The sequence below is a fragment of the Platalea leucorodia genome (assembly GCF_965183815.1).
Source record: "Platalea leucorodia genome assembly, chromosome: 3".
NCBI classification, from domain to species: domain Eukaryota; kingdom Metazoa; phylum Chordata; class Aves; order Pelecaniformes; family Threskiornithidae; genus Platalea; species Platalea leucorodia.
Genome location: NC_138825.1, coordinates 58972350 through 58990782, shown reverse-complemented (window position 1 = coordinate 58990782; position 18433 = coordinate 58972350). Strand labels below are relative to the sequence as shown.

The 18433-nt window shown below is 43.1% G+C and overlaps 1 protein-coding gene across 3 annotated transcripts in view; it reads right to left on the bottom strand.

The window, feature by feature from the left end:
* Nucleotides 1–18433, bottom strand: part of TIAM2 (TIAM Rac1 associated GEF 2) — a 175703-nt gene that overhangs the window by 122824 nt on the left and 34446 nt on the right. The gene's annotated exons all lie outside the window — the stretch shown is intronic.

Sequence of the window (18433 nt, the reverse complement as noted above, 5' to 3'; positions counted from 1 at the left end):
AAATACCAGCTGCTATAAGGCAAACAAACTGTTTATGCTTGCAAATGGTATCAGGACTCAATATTTGCAGAGCTGTGGTATAAGGTGTTAAATAGAGCTTTCATCACTCTGTTTGGGTCATTTCTGTTTAACTTTTTTATTCCCCCCTTCAGAAATTCAGAAAAGGAGGGTGATAGGCCAAACTTGTAGCAGAGCCTCAGAAAGAAAGGTGCACATTTAAAGTATTTCAACTGTAACCCAGAGACTACAGTACAAACGTAGCATTATATTTCCCAAAACATAATACAGGACAATATGAGACGAAAACTAAATAAGACGACATTTGATAGAAAGCCAGGGAAAAATTGAAAGCGTAGCCCACAAGTTTCGCAGCATAATTATCTCTCTCTGATAATATCTTCCTCTTTCTTGCAAAATCACGTTAAAACATAGGTTGCATAGACACAAATAGATATTCCTCTACCACAGCCACTTGGCTTTATTATATCACCGAGTTTAGCATTTGTCACTAGTCACATCTCTAAAAAAGCATCATTGTAGGAGTCGTTTTCAAGAAATCCTTCCGCAACATGTTGTTCCTGGCCTGTACCATGTACTTAATGTCAGAGGCACAAAATAATCTTTTCCAAATTATTTGTATGAAAGCTTCACACTCTATCAATTAAAGCAGGAAATGGGATGTTAAAGAAAAAGCCCACACTCAGTTTTTCCATAAAACCTTTGCTATTAATACACCCAGATTCACTCCACGCTGTGTTTATGATTAGAAGCCTTTGCGGAAACATCAGCTGGTTAATAATCATCTACATCTGTCACAATATCCCATTTATGCCTCAGCCTACATCCTTCCATTGTTTTATTAGCTACCTTCAATAAATGATTGTTGGAATTATTTCCTCTTCGTTTGCAGGAATAACCTGAGGATGAAAGAGAAGAAAATAAAAACCAAAAAAGTGATGCTGACTTGTACTACAATAGGGAGGGCAAATAAAGAAGATTTGCGCGTTGTTCTGCCAGTAAAACAGAGTGTTTATTAACTAGATTTTACAGCCCAGCCCGCCCCCCGAGTTTTTAAGGGTCTGACCCGACCGGCCCCAGGTGGTTTGCCCTTTCTCAGGGTTCATCCCGGGAGCGAAGCCCTGCGACCGCAGTGGCGGGGCGCATGGCTGCTTCACCCAGGGACATGCCGGCACTGCCGGCTGCTGTCCCGGCGGCTGGCAGGGGCCTGAGGCAGCAGGTCTCGGCAGGCCCCCTACTCAAACCTCCATCCTGGGGATATTTATATATAATTCACACTGACACAGCTACCTAGCCTGCAACAGGGACAGAACCCAGAAACCTCTGCAGATGTTTGTCAGGAAAACACACAGCTGGTTCAGTATTTTCATGAGTGGTGTCACCAAAATCCCTGTTCTACTAAATTCTTTAAGTGGACAAAAAAAGCTAGAGAACTCAATTTTTCCACAGATTGAAATAAACTGGTAGGACAAAAATGCAGTCTGTGACTGACAAGAAAAAAAGAGAAGGAAAAGGACAACATATATTTTGCAGGCAACAGAGACCTAGGACCACATTTAGAGCCAGGACAGTTTCCAGATTGATTTGCCCCATTGTAATCCTCGTTTTGTTACTTTAAATGACGCACGCTACCTTTTTCCTACCAGAGGTAACATGTGCTATTCTGATCTCCCAGGAGCCTGGGGGCTGTCCTGGTGGGATGAGGAAAGCCCAGGAAGCCTGAAGGGGAGCATGCAGGCACAAGGCTACAAGGCCTTCACTTTGAAGCCCTGTCACAGGCTTTGCAAGGACAAAAACTCCTCATGCCTACCCTGCAGGGACCCCTGCCCCCCACCTTGGGCCGGGGCTTTGGTTCTGCTCCGGCTGATGCTGTGCTCTAAGGTGGTTTGGGCTGATGGGTAATGTTACCCATCACAAAATCCTATAAGAGAACAACTAGCGCTATTGAAAGTTAATGAATAGCAAAGGTAACGGAGGTAACGTTACCAGTGTCAGATGTCCTCTTTTAAAAAAACAGATTGCAAAGTTAACCAGAGGCAAAACACGTTTCTAGCCACCAGGTGAGAAGCAGAGGAAAGATGGTTCTTAAATACATGTAACGGTCTAAGGGCGATCTGCAATCTGCTGGAAACTTGCTGCTGAAATTACTCAACTGATCTACTAAAAAGTCATTAAGAATGAGCAAACGTTGCTGAAAGCAGCGTTTCAGGCTGCTTGTCAGGCTAGCTTTTGATGATGCCTGCTGCATATTAAGGCATTTGATGCACCCAAAAAAGCACTAAAAGGAAAGAAAACAAAACAAAACAATGTGAAGAGTATTATCTAAGCCTTCATTTGTGAGCAAGATAAACACTGGTTCCACTCAAACCGCCTCATGTTTTGTTTTGCCATCGAAAAAGGCAGGCTCTACTTAATTTTCCCGAGTGTTTTACCTAATCAAGTCTTAAACACAAACATTTGACCAAGAGAAAAGAAAGCATGAAAACAAAACAGCATTGTTTTGCATAGTGTCAAGCAGGAGATATATTTGTGAAGTGCAAATTATACACACAAGAAAACAGCATGTTCTGTGCTACGGTGGGAAATTGCCATTTTCCCTGGCCAGTGTGGGATGCAGCCCACCCATCTAGCCTGGTGCTGAGCTGTGAAGGTGTTGCCATTTTATAATCCAAGGGTATTAAGAACAGATAGTTCAACATGACTCAGTTCTGCCCGTAAGCGGAGGTAGGAGAACCCGCTGCCTGGACCTGACTTTTGGGTAGGTATGCAGAGAGGGCAACAGTACCTTGCTCCTTGCCTGCAAACAAAAGCACTCGCTAAAACAAAAACCTTTGCCGACACACTCGAGAAAGAGAGGAAGGACTGAGGAGTAGCCAGAAGAGACAGAGTAAGAGAAAAGAGAAGAATATGACAGTCTGACCTGGGACCCTGCAGGGAATGGCAGAAGCAGACGGTCGGCTGCACCTCGAGACCCTGGCGGCACAGAGCCCTGCAACTCACAAAGCGCTCGCCTGCTGCCCGCACCCGCAGGGACCACATGGTCGCTCTCCTCCTCTTACGTGTTCGCTTCTGGCGACGCGTGAGTCCATGACGGCATCGTCAGAAGCTACGCCAGTAAGAATAAAACTGTGATTCCCCCCCCCCGCCCTTAATTAAGTGCATACAAATGTTCAATTCCCATTCTCAACAAAACTTACTTGTTTTAGAGACATCTATGTTTCATGTCGTTCCCCATCCCTCCTCCTCTCTGTTCCTTCGCAGCTTAGCTCTGAGCAGCCTCACAGCAGGAGGAGCGCGGTTCCCAACGTACATGAGCCAGCCCAGGACAACCCGGGCCACAGGCAACTACATAAGCAAGCCACATGCAGGCAGCAGGCAGCAACCTCAGAGCCAAGGCCGGCCACCAGCTGAACGCGAGGTACGGCCACGTCCACTTTAACATGAACACCCGAACCCAAGAGCCGTCTTTCAGAAAGGAAAGCAGAAGCTTTCACTGCACTGCAGACCTCCCCAGGCTGGGCCTAAAAGCAACATGGCCACGGTAGCAGAGGTCCAATTCCTGACTGCGGCAAAGCGCAAGGGAGAAGTCTGTAAGGTCGCTCTGTGGCCAGGACTGCTCCTCTGCACCCCGCTACCTGCCCCCAGCACTTCTGCTCCCTGGGGGAGACCCAGCAGCCACCCCCTAGCCTCCCTCCAAGCTGCTCAAAAATGCCCTGGGAGCTGCCCTGGAAACAAGCTAGTTTTAGCTTCTCCAGCAGCAAACTGAAAAGAATATTACTTAATCTATCTGGAAGAGATTGTTAAGACTGTTTGATTAACAAGCAGGTCTAACAAGGCCAGCCACATAACTGGACAAGACCATTTCTTTGTAAATACAGCAGGTAACCCCATCTCTATGAGCAGCATTATCTCTATAGACATAACATATTCTGCAAATCAAAGATAATTCATATTATAATTCACACTATGTTCACATTTATATTATAATTCATCATAAATATCTCTAACTACCATTGTTCATGCAGTCTATCAAGAGGCATCTCGACAGAAGTGTGATTCACAGCTTCACAGGAATGCTGGTGGAAGGTTTTTGCTATCACTGTGAATGCTGCTAATTGTATTACTACCGAGAATAACTTGAAGGAAGGCAATGCGCAGTAATACTGGATGAGTTTTCTGCATATGAAAAAATGAAAGATTTCCTCATCTGAATCTACTGCAAATGCATGAACCTCCTGGATGAGTTTCTAATCATCGGGTTCTCACCACTTTGTGCAGGCTTACGTTTGCTGCTAACATGTGAACAAGCTGCTGCGGTCTGTAAAAACAACTCATTGGAAAACACCTTGGAAATTTTCAAACTTTTATTATATGAAGAAAAAAAAAAACCATATATCTGTGTTAACCAAAGGTTTTGATTAAACTACTGGTTAAGCACTGTAAGAAGTACAGAGTGATACATCACAAAGCAAAAATGTCATAAGAGAATTAAAGACTTTTTAAAGAAAAAAAAAAAAAAGGCAGTATGTCTTAGCACAAACGTTTGTGTGCCGCCCCTGTGTCAGACAAATGCTCTGCACCCCTTCACACACCAGAACAATGGCTCCCAAAGTGACGGAAACGGCACCATCCAAGAATCCCAGCAACATTAATACTGCAGCGTTTCCTGAAACCGCTACAAGCCATAAACAACCGTGGAGAAGTCAGCCTGAAATGCCATTTTGACTCCATCTGTGCAGCGACCGAATGGCGCACGAGAGCCAGTATTTGCTCCTTCTCAGAGACAGCACGTGGCTCTGCCACGCAGCCCAAACCTTGCCAAAGCACCGCCCAGACACCTGCTGAACGGCTCTTCTGCACCGGGCACCACCGGCAGCGGGGAGGTTGTCCTCACAGATGTGGCAGCTTTCCTGAGCCCCTTGGTGCTTCCAAGTTGCCTCCCATGGGATCCCACTTACCAGAGAGCTCTTGGACGGAGGTGGGATTCATCTCCTCTGATCTTAGCTAACTTGGTAAATGAACTGGTAATCCAAGTTCCTGCTGCAGTTAGTGGAATGACCCAGGCATTTCAGAGACTAATTCATCCCCTTTTAAATAAGTGCCAGAGACAGCTGGGTGCTTGTACTAGCTGTTCTCTTCTGAGTAATCTTGCAGCCAGAACATATGCATGCCTCCTCTCTTGCTATGAAAATACAAGATACAAGCTACTCTACGAGGCTGTCTCAGGTTTTTTTCCCCCCAATAACATACTCATCAACACCTTCAACTGCTACTTTTCCTGGAAATAAGCCTTTCCTCTTTTGTGACAAGTTGCACATCTTGCAGTAATTGAAAAAAGGAGAGTACCAGATAAGGCTATCCTGTCTGCCTTGAAATAACTCTCCTACTTCCTTTTCCAAGAAGATAAGAAACATCTGCACATACAGGCATTGCTACACAAAAGCTACCTCTCTTCAAGGAAAAGCCCAACTGAAAATTCAAACCATTTCCACAGCTAGAAGAGTTCTCAAGGAAATAGCCTGGTGTAGCAATTCAGGTATGTTACAACCTGAGCAACGAGGGGGTGCCGTCGAGCTGTCCAAATTAGGTGCAAGCCTTGTCTCTCATTCAGAGGCTGATATCATAGTTGCCTTTTTGCTCACCAAGTAATTACAAAACACAAACTACACCATGTATTGATTTTCTTTCCTGTACTTCCCAGATTCTTTTTCTAGCTATTCTTCTCCATCACCTCCTCTTCCCATCTTCCTTTACTCTCAGATCAGCGCCGCAAATTTCATCCGCTGGACAACTATTCTCCATCCCCACTCCCCCTCCTGCAGAAGTCCCCCTTCTTCGACACACAGCTGCTCCCTCTGGGCCCTGCCAGCCACCCCACCCGCTCCTCCTCTCCCTGCTTCCCGCTCCAGCCGCAGCCTGAGAACAAGTCTCCAAAACCCAACCAGTTATCCACGCGAGGCAATGCAGCAGGTCGGGTCGTGCCCGCTTGGTTCACCTCGAGCAGCTTCCCGCTGCGGGCACTGGTTTGAAGCCAGCTGCCCAGCAATGTGGGCAGGGAGGGGGGCCGAGCTCCTGGTGGAGGGGAGCTCCTCTGCTGCATGGCCCCATCCATCGCAACCGCCTGGGTCTCCCCTCGTGCTTATCTCACTCCATCACTTGCCTTTTGCAACTTGGCCTTTAGGATAGGGGTAACACTTTCTGCTATGGCTGTGTGCTACAAATCTCCCCTATGAGGAGAACTGAGGACGTCTAAGCCAATGCCTGCGAGACGGCCAGATGGCTGTGCTGTCATCCTGAGGGTTTACATGGGCTTCTCCCACTCACATCCTTGGACTTCAAGTTCCTCTGCCCACCCCAACTAGCAGGAGCATCAGCTTCTGTTATATTTCCTTATTCCGTCTGTGCTGTGGCATCAAAACTAGCTTTGAATAATCTTTGAACAGCATCTTTTCTTCCACTATAACAGCTTATTAAAGAAAAGAAAATGAAGCGGTGAACATGAACTATTTATTACGCAGAGAGAACACTGATGCTCTGAAATCAGACAATAAATCAAGATCAGTTTTCCCCTGCAACATAAAGCTATTTGTAGCTGGCTGCCTCCCTCCCTCCAGAAAGCCTCCCAGGCTAAATGCACCGTGACACCCGAGTTGCTGGTTTTTTGCTGCTCTGAAAATAGAGAGGACAGGCGCAAACATGTCCTAACCACCAGCTGAGAGAAGCAGAGGGTCTCCAGAGGTGATGCAAACCATCATGCCACCATGGCATATAGGCAAGCAGAGCGAGGTGCTGCCTGCCCAGCCCTGCCCACCTCCCTGCCTGCGGCCCTCGCACCAGACCTTTCCCCAACCGCTTCAAAGACTGGAACCTGGGAGAAGGCCACCATCAGGCCCTTTTCTAAGGGCATTAAGAAGGGCTCACCCAAAAGACAGCTCTTCATGTATTTTGGTTCTCCGCCTTCCAGGGAGGGTTATCTTCCCACCAGCACAACCCCTTCAACAGGCTCTCCAGTGGGTGCCAGCGTCACCGGGGGGGACCCCGACAGGGACCCCGTTTCCTGCAGCTGCTCTAACGGCTCCTGGCCGCTATCTGGTGACCCAGGCAGACCTCGGCACCGGCTGCCAACAGGAACCCCACCCCAGACCACTGCTGCTCCCTGATGCACCCAATACTGCACAGCCCACGTCCAAATGCTCCCTTATCTCACCGAAAACGCCTGAATGCATTTTCACATAGGAACTCTACAGGAGCACAAGGTCTGAGAGCCCAGCTCTCCTTCTCAAAGCTGCAAGGAGGAAGATTTGATTCGCAGAAGTCAGGTACAGAAACGCAAGCCCCATCATCCAATTAAACAGATAAATGCATCATAACATTTTGCAATTATATCCACCTACCATCTTCCTTTCTTTAGCTAGCAACATCCCAACTGTGTATTTGCACATTACATTGCTGAATTTAGGTGACAAACTCCTGTGAACGTGTGACATGTTCTTGATCTTTACCAGCAAAACAACAACTCCATCCTGTATTTTTCACACTGGTCCAACTGAGAACCAAAATGAAGTCCGCATTTTTCCATTTGTCTGAAAAGCATGCCCTACAAATAAGTCACAGAATAAAACATCACTATGAAACCAGGTAGGAAAAAAAGTGATGAGCTTTGAGAGTAGCTCAAACAATTTCCTTAAATAAATGGAAATTAATTTACATTTCTTCTCCTCATGCAAATCACCATTTTTGTGTTGTTGGTTTTCTTTTTTTTCTTTTAGTACACCTTTTTTTTCCAGGTGTGCATGAAGGAAGTAGGAATAACACTACGACTAAAAAGATACATGCACAAAACAATGAGTCAGAATTTTTTTAAACAAAAAATATTCTTTGATTTATTACAATGATCTAAAATAATAATTCTATCTTTCATCAATATTATTGGAACTTTTAGAGAACTCCTTTGTTCAGTTATTTAAAGGAAAGACAATAGGCAATTTGAAGAAATGAAAAAGGAAGGACAAACCTCTAGAAAAGAGAACAACAAATGGAAAACAGAATATTCTTTCAGTACATAAAAGACTGTTATAAAGAGATTTGGCATCAGCTGTTGGCCAGCCTCATCAAGAACAGATGAGAATCAATCCGCTTGATTTTCAGTGAGGAAACCTTTGTACAGATGTCAGGGAAAGCTTTCTAGGTATAAGGACATCTAAGACCAAGCTACTTTAGGAAGGTTACATATACAGATGAACTAGTGGGGGGAAAAAAAAAAAAAAAAAAAAAAGCAACGTGGGAGGGAAATGACGTATTAGCCCTTACAATGGTGCTAAAAGCCTCCAGTAACTGACTGTGCCAAAATGAAACAAAAATTGGTTGTTGCAAGTGTCAGCAGGTTGGATCCGTTTTTACAGGAAATAGGCAAAAGCAATTATTTCCAAATAAATAATGCACAGCTTACAACTAATGGCTTTGAAACTTTTCAATACTATATTTGCTTTAAAATAGCCCTTTCAGATTTAGACTACATTTTTGGAAAAGTCATAGTATACATTTTCCATACACTCCTTGCAGAAGTGTTTGGAAAAAAACATCCACTAGCTGACAGTACAGTTCTACACATTTTTTTTTCTAATGAAAACTGATCTTCATGACAAAGTCAGTTTTCTGTATGAGATACAGAATATTTTGTTACTTTTTAGCCAAAAACCAAGCTACCGCTTCGCAGTGTAACACTTGCTCTTTTCTTTCCACAGTCTAGACAGAAGCAGTGACTCTGTAACTAAGGTTTCCAAATTCTTTCAGTTATAAAACCTTGGTTTTAAAATTTCACAACATTTTAATGACATGGTTCTGACCAGGACTGTTGTCAATAAACGTAAGTGTTTGTTGCAGGAGGCACCGCTCAGCACTACAATCAGATTGCCATCTCTGTCCCAGTAGGGCAAATCTTCCTCAAAGTTGCCAAGGGCAGGGGGAGAAAGAAAAAACCAGCAGTGGATGAATGCTGACCCAGATCTCATTGATGGTAAAATCCCCACAGTGTTCAGTGATGCCAAGACTTTGTCTAGGGAAATTATTACAATTTTCTGCTATTGTAACTAGTTCAAAAATCAGGCTGTTTACTGCTGAATGCCACCTGCTACTGCCTGGCAAAGCATGTTCAAACAATTACACAGGGCACATTATCATAACGAACAGGGCTTTTCATTTACAAATCCAGAAGTGCTGTGCTGAAGTGGTATCTTAACTCCAGCGGAGGGCGGGGGGAAGAGAGGGAAAGACAGGGAGAAGAGAGATGGGCACACAGACAAGAGGGCTTCTCCAGGCAGAATGGTGGCCAAGGGATGGACGGGGCTCAGCTACCCCAAGCTCTATTGCTGCACCTTTTCCTACAGGCTGCGCACTTAATTCAGCAGGAAAGGATTTCACATTGTACATTGGCTGTCAAAACACATGCAGAAAAGAAGCAGCTGGTAAAGCAACGTATACTGTTTATTTCATCCCATTCTGCGAGAACCTCGAAGGGGATGTGGTGGGTCAGGCTCACAGGTCCACTTAGGAGAACCAGCCTCCAGAAGTGACCAGCAGCGGCAGAGGCAAAGCAAGGTTTGGGGGGAATTACAGAAATACAGAAATCATGAAGCAGTCTATCAAGGATTGCAGCCTATTTTCTTTTTTTAAAGCAAAAATATGTGAGCTAATGTTTCTTTAGAAAGAAAAAAATTCTGGTCACGCAATCTGTGTAATTCAGGAAATCAAACTAGATGACCACAGTGATCACTTCTGGCTTTGCAATATATTAATTTTTAAAAATTGTCAAACGTCAACTTCATTCTCTGTGTTTTTCCCCATAAAGTCCAAAGAACTTAGGAAACCCACCCTTCATCTCCTGGATTTTACTATAAATCTTCCTTTATTGATTCTACAAAAGCCTTGGAAATCAAATATCTTTTCAATTCCAACTTCTGTGAATAATCAAAACTTTGTTCAACACTATGGCTTTTATTCCAACACACATAAATAGCTTCTTGACTTGCACAAAACCTGAAACCACTTTAATCAATTGGCTATATATAGTCTGGATAAATACTGATTTTGAGATTCTGGGTATACAGCCAATCCTGTGCTATTTGCTAATACTTTGATCTAAATTCACATTATTTTAAGAAGAAATGAAAAATATTCTGGGGAGAACAAAGCCAACACTAAAGAAATTACAGCCTGTAAAAGCTAGAGGATATGTACATTAGCTAAAAAAAGACTTGTTCCAAAAGCATTTCAGAAGACAGAAATACATTTAGAGTTATCACAAAATGAGACACAAATATCCATAAATTTGTTATTTTGTTACTCCCACAGGAATTCACTTTTGATTTTCCAGAAATCTACCACTATATTAAGTATATTTAATAGCATTAGTAGACAGCACTACAGTCTCATTGCATGTGTGCGTGTGTAACGTACTGCTCCATTTTCTATGGCAGCATTATAGCGCAGGTGATTTATGGCTGTGTAACAGAAAGGGCTATTCTGTAGAAATATCACAGGAAATGACACACAGGAAATAAACCAACACAGACATCTTACAATCATTTCCTAAGCTCTAGCGCAGCAATCTGCTGAGCTCCTGAAATAACCCAGATGCTGCTGACGCAAGGAATGAACAAGCATCAAAAAGGCTTCCCTCTCCCAGCATGGCTTCTGGGTCCTGAGAGGAGAAAAGGATGAACAAGGCAACAAGCTATGGAATAGCTAGTTATTTGACACCTGGAAATATGCTTTTTTGGGTATTAACTGTTCAGTAATGTCATGGTTCATCTACAGTGGCTATGGACAGATGGGGAGACCTGCAGCGGCTGTGAAAACAGGAAAGCTGAAGAGATTAATGTGTGCTGAATGCTCAAGTAATGGCTGGGGAAAAGAAGGCCACATGGAAAAAAGTCACAGTAAGCCTCACGCCAGAGCTTTCTTGTCGTCTCCTCGTCTGTCTCCCTCATGAAAGGAGGCTTATAAGGAAGATGGGAATAGACTTTTTAGTAGGGCCTGTTGCGATAGGACAAGGGGTAATGGTTTTAAACTAAAGGACAGTAGACTTAGTCTAGACATAAGGAAGAAATTTCTTACAATGAGGGTGCTGAAACACTGGAACAGGTTGCCCAGAGTGGCAACATGTCCTGGAAACATTCAGGGTCAGCCTGGATGGGGCTTTGAGCAACCTGACCTAGTTGAAGATGTCCCTGCTCATTGCAGGAGAGTTGGACTAGATGACCTGTAAAAGGTCCCTTCCAACCCAAACCGTTCTATCATTCTATGATTCTATGAACTACCCCCAGTTCCATTCAGATACCATCCTATTAGCACGTTATTCTGCTCTGAAACTCAAAAGCATCCGTTCCCTTCCCACAAGCTCCTACCGCGTCAGGTAGTGGACGGAGTAAAAATTCAGTCCCTGCCCTCAAGAGCACTTAATTCAGGTTGCAGCAAGATATCAACAGGTGCAAAGAAATAATCGTGTTTCAGTCAGGTTTGCCAACGTGCAACAGAAGACCACGTCCTGGAAGCCAGATGAACTCATTAACATTTTAACATGGATTTTATTAAGGAATGCTAGGACATAGCTCATGAGGATTTAACTGAATGCAGAGTATAGAGAACTGCTTTCCATCTAAGTAAATTTTACCAGTTAAAAATAGCCAGAAAATGAAGAAATATCTCAGCCTACTATCTCATTATTGCTCAATATTCTACTATTCCCACTCACCCTTCATACAACCTTTTAATGGAAATGAAAATATATGAAAGCCACATATGCAGATATGTATACAATATATTAAAAAAATGCATCTGACATCAGTGCCCTAGGCTAAGAATCAATGAGACATCTTTACACTATTATTTTCTAGAAAAAAGAGCAGAAGTATTCTATATGAATTTGAATACACAGAGGTCTACACAAGTAGATTACACTGACACATACTTTAAGTGTAATTATTTCTTGCAATTTTTTTCCTTACCCACTAGAGGAATTAGCAGGGCTGTTTCAAGACAGCCATCAAAACATCCATGTCATTCCATGACACCTTTTTTTTTTTTTTTTTTTTTTTTGAGACAGAAGTCCTTTCCTCAAAAAAGTTCATGTGCAGTTTTACCATTAAGTACATTGAAGTCACACAGCTGGTGAAATAACCTAAAGCATGTCAGCTGAGGAGCGAAGAAATATGCGACTAGTTTTACTACTGTATAACTTAAAAGTCAAAAGATATTGTCAATTTTTGTGTTAAGTGAAAGTTAGTCTGCCAGTAAAAACGCCCTTTCCTGTAGAGAAAAAAAAAAAGGAAGTTTTGAGAAAATCAGTACGAAATTTGCTGTAACTAGGTGAAACTTCCTACTGTAAAAATAAGTATAATTTTCCTCAGGTAACTGAAAAAGATACCTTAACACTTTCACTATTACCGACAAACCAAGGAATCATAAAATACACACATGCTGTATAAACACTCAAGCCATCTTAAAACACCGTGAGTGAAACCTTGGTCCCATTAAAGCTGATGGCAAACTTCCCACTAACTTCAATAGCGACAGAATTTCATCCATTGTGCCAACTCATAAAGCAGAAAAGGGTAAAGAAAAAGCTTTGAAATATAAAACTGAAACAGCAAAGAAGATTGCTTCAATCACAGCTTCTGATGCCTTCGATCTTCCATGCAATTTTGGCCCCTCCCTCTGATATGCCAAGAAGCTGAAGGTTCAGTGCTTAGGTGGTTGATTTATCGGTCCCTGTGATACAGATTTGGACCGTGCCCTGCCCTTTCCACTGTTTCATGCCCAGCAAAACAACACTGCAGCTCTTACACCAGTCGCATTTTAATAGCGCGGAAAAGATCAACAACATTAAACCTCAGGTTTGCAGTGACTCAATCCAGAGCACTGCACTTCCTAAAACTGGGCGGGTTTTTTGGTTTTGTTTTTTTAAGGTTAGAGGGAAGTTCCTCAGCGATCAGTGTGCAAGATCCCTTATCAGCAATGCAGGAAAGTGGGTGGCACCATTTGGTTTCCATTCAAATTCCGCTCTGGTCCCAAATGAAAGGGAGCTTTGCAACTATATTGTCACCTCCTCAAATATACTGCAGAGACTTCAAAGGAAGAACACTTTGGGAAATCAAATGGCTTGGTAGGTCCAAAGGCAGAATATACCTAAAGGCCAAATGTCTTTCATAAGATACTGGACTCTTAACAACAGCTGTTACTCATATACAAGCTATCCACTTATGGGCAACCTAAGCAGCAACTGTATCACTATATGAAAAGCAGAGCTTTCACACAAGATCTTAACAAACGAGCTGAGGCTACGTTTACTGGCCCAGCCACCTGAAAACTGAATTCTACAGCACTGTAGAAACTTCTACCAGACTAGTGTTGCTACAGGGAAGTGCACTGAACTCCAGACTATTGAATTATTATATATTATGTTTTCTTTTTAAAAAAAAAAAAAAGGTATTTTTAATTATGTTTATAAAAATCCTAAATTTAGCACACCTGTTGTGTTCAGATCCATCAATAATTATTTTTTTAATGTCAACAACAGGCCAGACAGAAAAGTAAGAAAAAATTCAAGTCATGCAAATGTATGCAACGTTAGGACTGGACTAAGCACTAAGTTTGCTTGTAACAGCAAATATGGAGAGGCAACAGTATCTTAAATAGTCTTTTAGACAGAAAAAAAAAAAACCTCAAATTTCTTTTTAATATTGTCCACAATGCTTTTATAAGACATCAAATGTTGTGCAAGGCATGAGCATGTGAACAAGAAACACTGATTTTGTTTTGAAGTGAGGATACTCAATATCCAGTATCCATTGTTTTCTTTTCTGGATCTTCTATTTCCAGGATCATTTTGCTATCCTATTTAAAATTATCCTGTATTACACAGTCAATGATTTTGAAATATGTCATTCTTCAATATGCAAGTGGAACATGGTTTTTAAGAGATTAGCTCCATATGCAAATTCAGCTGAAGACTGTAGGGAACATTTGATGTACATAATTTTAAGAAGAAAAAAAAAAAAAAGACCTCTCCGACGTATCATTTAAAAGACAGTATTTCAGTAGGAAAGGCAGATTACACTGTAAGGTTTCACAGGACATTGGAAAGAGGGAGCAGAAATGAGAGCTCCTCCTCAGCAGGAGAGTACATCTCTGAGCAGCCGAAAAGCAGCAGCTGTCAGAACCTCGGGCAGGGATGTCCGCAGGCTGCTGATCACAGTGGTAAGGCTCAGGTGGGAGAACAGTGATCTACCCTGACTGACAGTGAGCTCAGTTAAAATGCCTCTCAGAGAAACAGAAACACAAATACTGCTCCTGCTCCCGTGCTCAGGCACAGACCACCACCATTCGTGCTCAAGGCCTGGCCGTACACACCAGGAAAAACCTGGCGTGATGCTTACTGGGTATCAGCCACGCTACCTACACACACCAACCCCCTGCCCCCGCGTGTTACAGCGGAGGAGGAGAAGCTCTCCGGCACGAAGGACGAGCTACATCTCACTGGCCGCAGAGCAAGAGCGGGCACACAGGCAGTTATCCTGGCAGGGCCACGGGTCGGCATCGCGCGCTCCCGCGGGAAGTTGTGTTCCCTTTCCCATGGTACCTCCCAACAGCTCCACGGGGGAAAGGTGCCACTTTGCTCCTTTCATCTCAGTATCTTGCCAGCAGTGCCAGCTTACAGAAGTGTCAAAGTGGATATACATAACAGGGAGAGCTGCCCTGTGGCTGGAGGGTAGCATCATTAAGCTTTGTCAGGCATGCCTAACTTTTCGGTGTCATCTTTAGTAAGGCTGATGATCCTTGCTGACAGTGCAGTCGAGCTGTCAGGCAGTGGAGGACGAGGCTGTGACAGAGAACACCGAGGCAACGGGGAAATTAATGTACGGCTAGAAAATAAGGATAGGCAGTAACTACAGCTATCCAGCTCTGGAGATATAAACATTATCTCAACTTGAAGTCTTTATGGCCTTATACAGTCCTTCTAGGGTTACACTGCAAAAAATGCATACACCAGATTGATTATTTAGGAAATCAGTAACTAAGTTTACTGAGTTTATCTGCCATTGCCTGTCAATAAGAAATTGTTTCCTGAATACAGAGCTTAAGCAGCAGGCCACAAGGCTCCCCTCCGTTTTCTTCCACTTCCTCAGCCTGTTTTGAACCTTTCTTCCTCTAGACTACACCTGAACGTCAGTCACAGGGGCTTGCCCAAACTGCCTTTTCTACCTTGTTTCGCATGAAGTTTGCATGTATGCTGTTGGTATCAACATTGTATGTTATTGAAAGTGTTTTGAAGATTGCTCTGTTCCACGGTTTATGTGAAGGCACTGGTGTGTGTCCTTCTCCCCACATTTGAGTAGTTTCCTGGTCATTCTATCACAAATTTGGTGTGTTTTTTTTTTCCCCTGGGTCTACACACTTTTGTTTGGCATGTTCTCATCCAATCAACCACATTAGTAAGACTTTCACTTGGAAAGGAGATAAAGAACCAAGCCTTGGTTTTAATTACTTTAACCTAGGAACAATTTGTTGCAAGAGTCTACAGATGGAGTTATGATCATATCTTAATTGAACAACTGAGTCCACAGTCTTATTGCATATGTCAGCAATGCTGGGTCATAATTAAACAGCTATTAAAGTAAGCACACAGTGACCTACTTATCTCAATTATACATCAGCTTTGCTTCAAAAGAAGCTCTTCTGAAAAATCAGGTGTCCGTTCTCCTCAGGCTACGCCACCATTGAAGATCCAGCGTGAACGCATACCAAGAGGTACTTCACTCGTACCACCTTCAGTACGTCCATATCTCACATTAACCAGCTCTCTTCCTAACTCAGGTTTGCTACACTTTGCACATGCACAACAAATCACTCTCCAGAGCAACTTGAGAGTTGGTATGTAGTATGGGCATGCGTGCTTGTGCCTTCTGAGCAGCACCCAAAGGCAGAGTGACACTTTGAAGACTACGTGCAATGCACAGCAAGCAGGTTCTTCAGCTGCATGAACCAAGAGCCCTCGGATCCGAGGAACCAGAGCCCACCACCCTGCAAAGGAAACTATCCACCTGCCTCCTGCCGGCGGGAACTCCAGCCGGCCAGGAAGGGCTTGCTCCTGCAGAGCCCGAGGAAGCGCGCCTTGCCAGGTACCTTCTTAGTGCCCAGCACGTGCTGCCCCTTCCAAGCATGCTCTAAGCTAGTAAACCAGCACAGGGCCTGCAGGGTATCAATGCCTTCCTCATGAGATTAAGTTTTAAACCACCTCTACCTCCAGAACTTACTTTGCTGGAATACTTAACGAAGTCCAAGCGGTTATTAACACTAACAGAGTCTGCACAACTCTGCTTGTACGGGCTGACTGCTGTAACAAAATTCAGCTGCAACACAAATGCGGGAACAATCAAACTCGTTACTGCAATTCACTGAGTAATTTCAGGTTGTAAAACTGAACAGATGGCACGTGTGAGCTTTATTCAATATCTTGGACTTTTTAATTAGATTCCTGTTGAACTCAGTCTGCTGGTCTACAGCGGGAGACCCCAGGTTTCAAAGTAACCTTAGCAGTCCCATCGCTTGTTCTGATAGAAACCACTACATCAGGGAACTGCTGCAGGCACAGCTCCTGCTGCTTCCACCCCAGGAACTGGTCAGCAGGTAATTAACAGAGTAGAATTAAAGGGATAGTCCAAAAATGCAGCTACGCCTTAGCCAAAATGCAAATTAATGCTTTAATGCACCACACTGCTTTATAATTTTAGGATGCTCTTGGTGTGTTTATCATTAGGAATCTGTATGCTGTAATTTTCTCTTCCATGTCTTCACATGGCTCTGAAATTCACCTTCTGCCACTGACAAACTCACTCTGTGTTTCCACTGCTTTTTGGAAAGCTGCAGGTGATCACAATCAAAAAGAAACAAAACGTACTGACTGTTAAAAAGCTGAAGAACTTGCAAGGCAATAAATATTGCATCTACCCCACAGCACTGAAACATGGCAAAAACAAACAGCAGGCTTTGACGGTTGTGGGACCCAATCCCCCAACGGACATTCGTTTCATTACATTTTAGAATCAGGTCCAATACTTCTTTTTACCAATACGGGTCAAACAAACAAAACAAAACAAAAAAGAAAAAAAAACCAACCAAGCCCCCAACATGTTGACTAACATGACAAATTAAGAGTTTTTATGAGTGCTGCAGTGTATAAAATCTCAGTGACACTTTTAACCTGAGGCAATAGAACATGGCACAACACACCGGAACAGTAAGTCTAGTTGTATCAATCATAATGACACAGCATCACAGCTGTCCTTTTATCAAAATCAGTTACAAATTGACTATTTTGGCGTTGGTTGTTTGTATTACTTTACCTTTTTGAGGAGGTAAAACTCCAAAATTCAGAAGAGCTTCTAGACTGTTGTAATCATGTTCAATATAACACTGATCACTCCTGCAAATGCATTTTCATTTTATAATATATCCTGAATGTATAAGCCAGTATTAAACATAACCTGTCTGTTTTAGAAAAGAATGGGTCAAATACTCCACTGACAGATGAACAGCAAATGCAGAACTCTTGCATATTTACTGCGGCATTGGTGCCCTAAATTCCTTTCAAGTGGCAGAACTCTAAAGTCAGGACAAAATGTAGCAATGCTCTATTATATACTGATTTTGAGAGAGATGACTGGGTTACAAAATAAACTGAATATATATATATATAAAAATTTTTTTTAACTGTTTGAATATCATACAACAATTAGCTCTAAGAGTCACCTGCCTGGTGCATGCCAGTCGGAGAAAAACGTGCAACTTGGAGAGTCCCCTTGTTTATTCAGCACAATTTTGCCCCAAAGTATTTTGTCAGGCAGGAAAAGAAATCCTGTCCTAGCACAGGATGAGACTGAAACCCTCTGAAACTGCAGCCCTCGCCAGTGGATGTACTTAAGACCGCGTCAGAGAAACTCCCGGGGAATGAGGATGAACTGGATGCGTTCAGGTCCAACCCTGCTTCCTCGGACTTTGTGATGTGCAGAACCGCCCATAGGCCTGAACTTCCTAAAAGGTGGCTTTGTCAGGGTTGCACAGTGGATTCCTGCTACAAAGCCCAAACACGTCTGGGTTTTGTATTAACTAGTAGCATACATGGTGTAGTAGACAGAACAGTATTGACAACAATGTGGGGTTTCTTCAATTAATAATGGCAAACAATGCTGAAGCAATTAAAAATAATGAAAAGTTGAATAAACACTCTCTCATCACCCTTTTATAAAACATCATGATTAAGTCTTAAAATCTCTAGAACAACCCCTTCATTTCACGTAACAAAACTAAGAGAGGTGGAGGAAACCTGCCCTCCCATAAGCTCAACTGCACCAGGTCT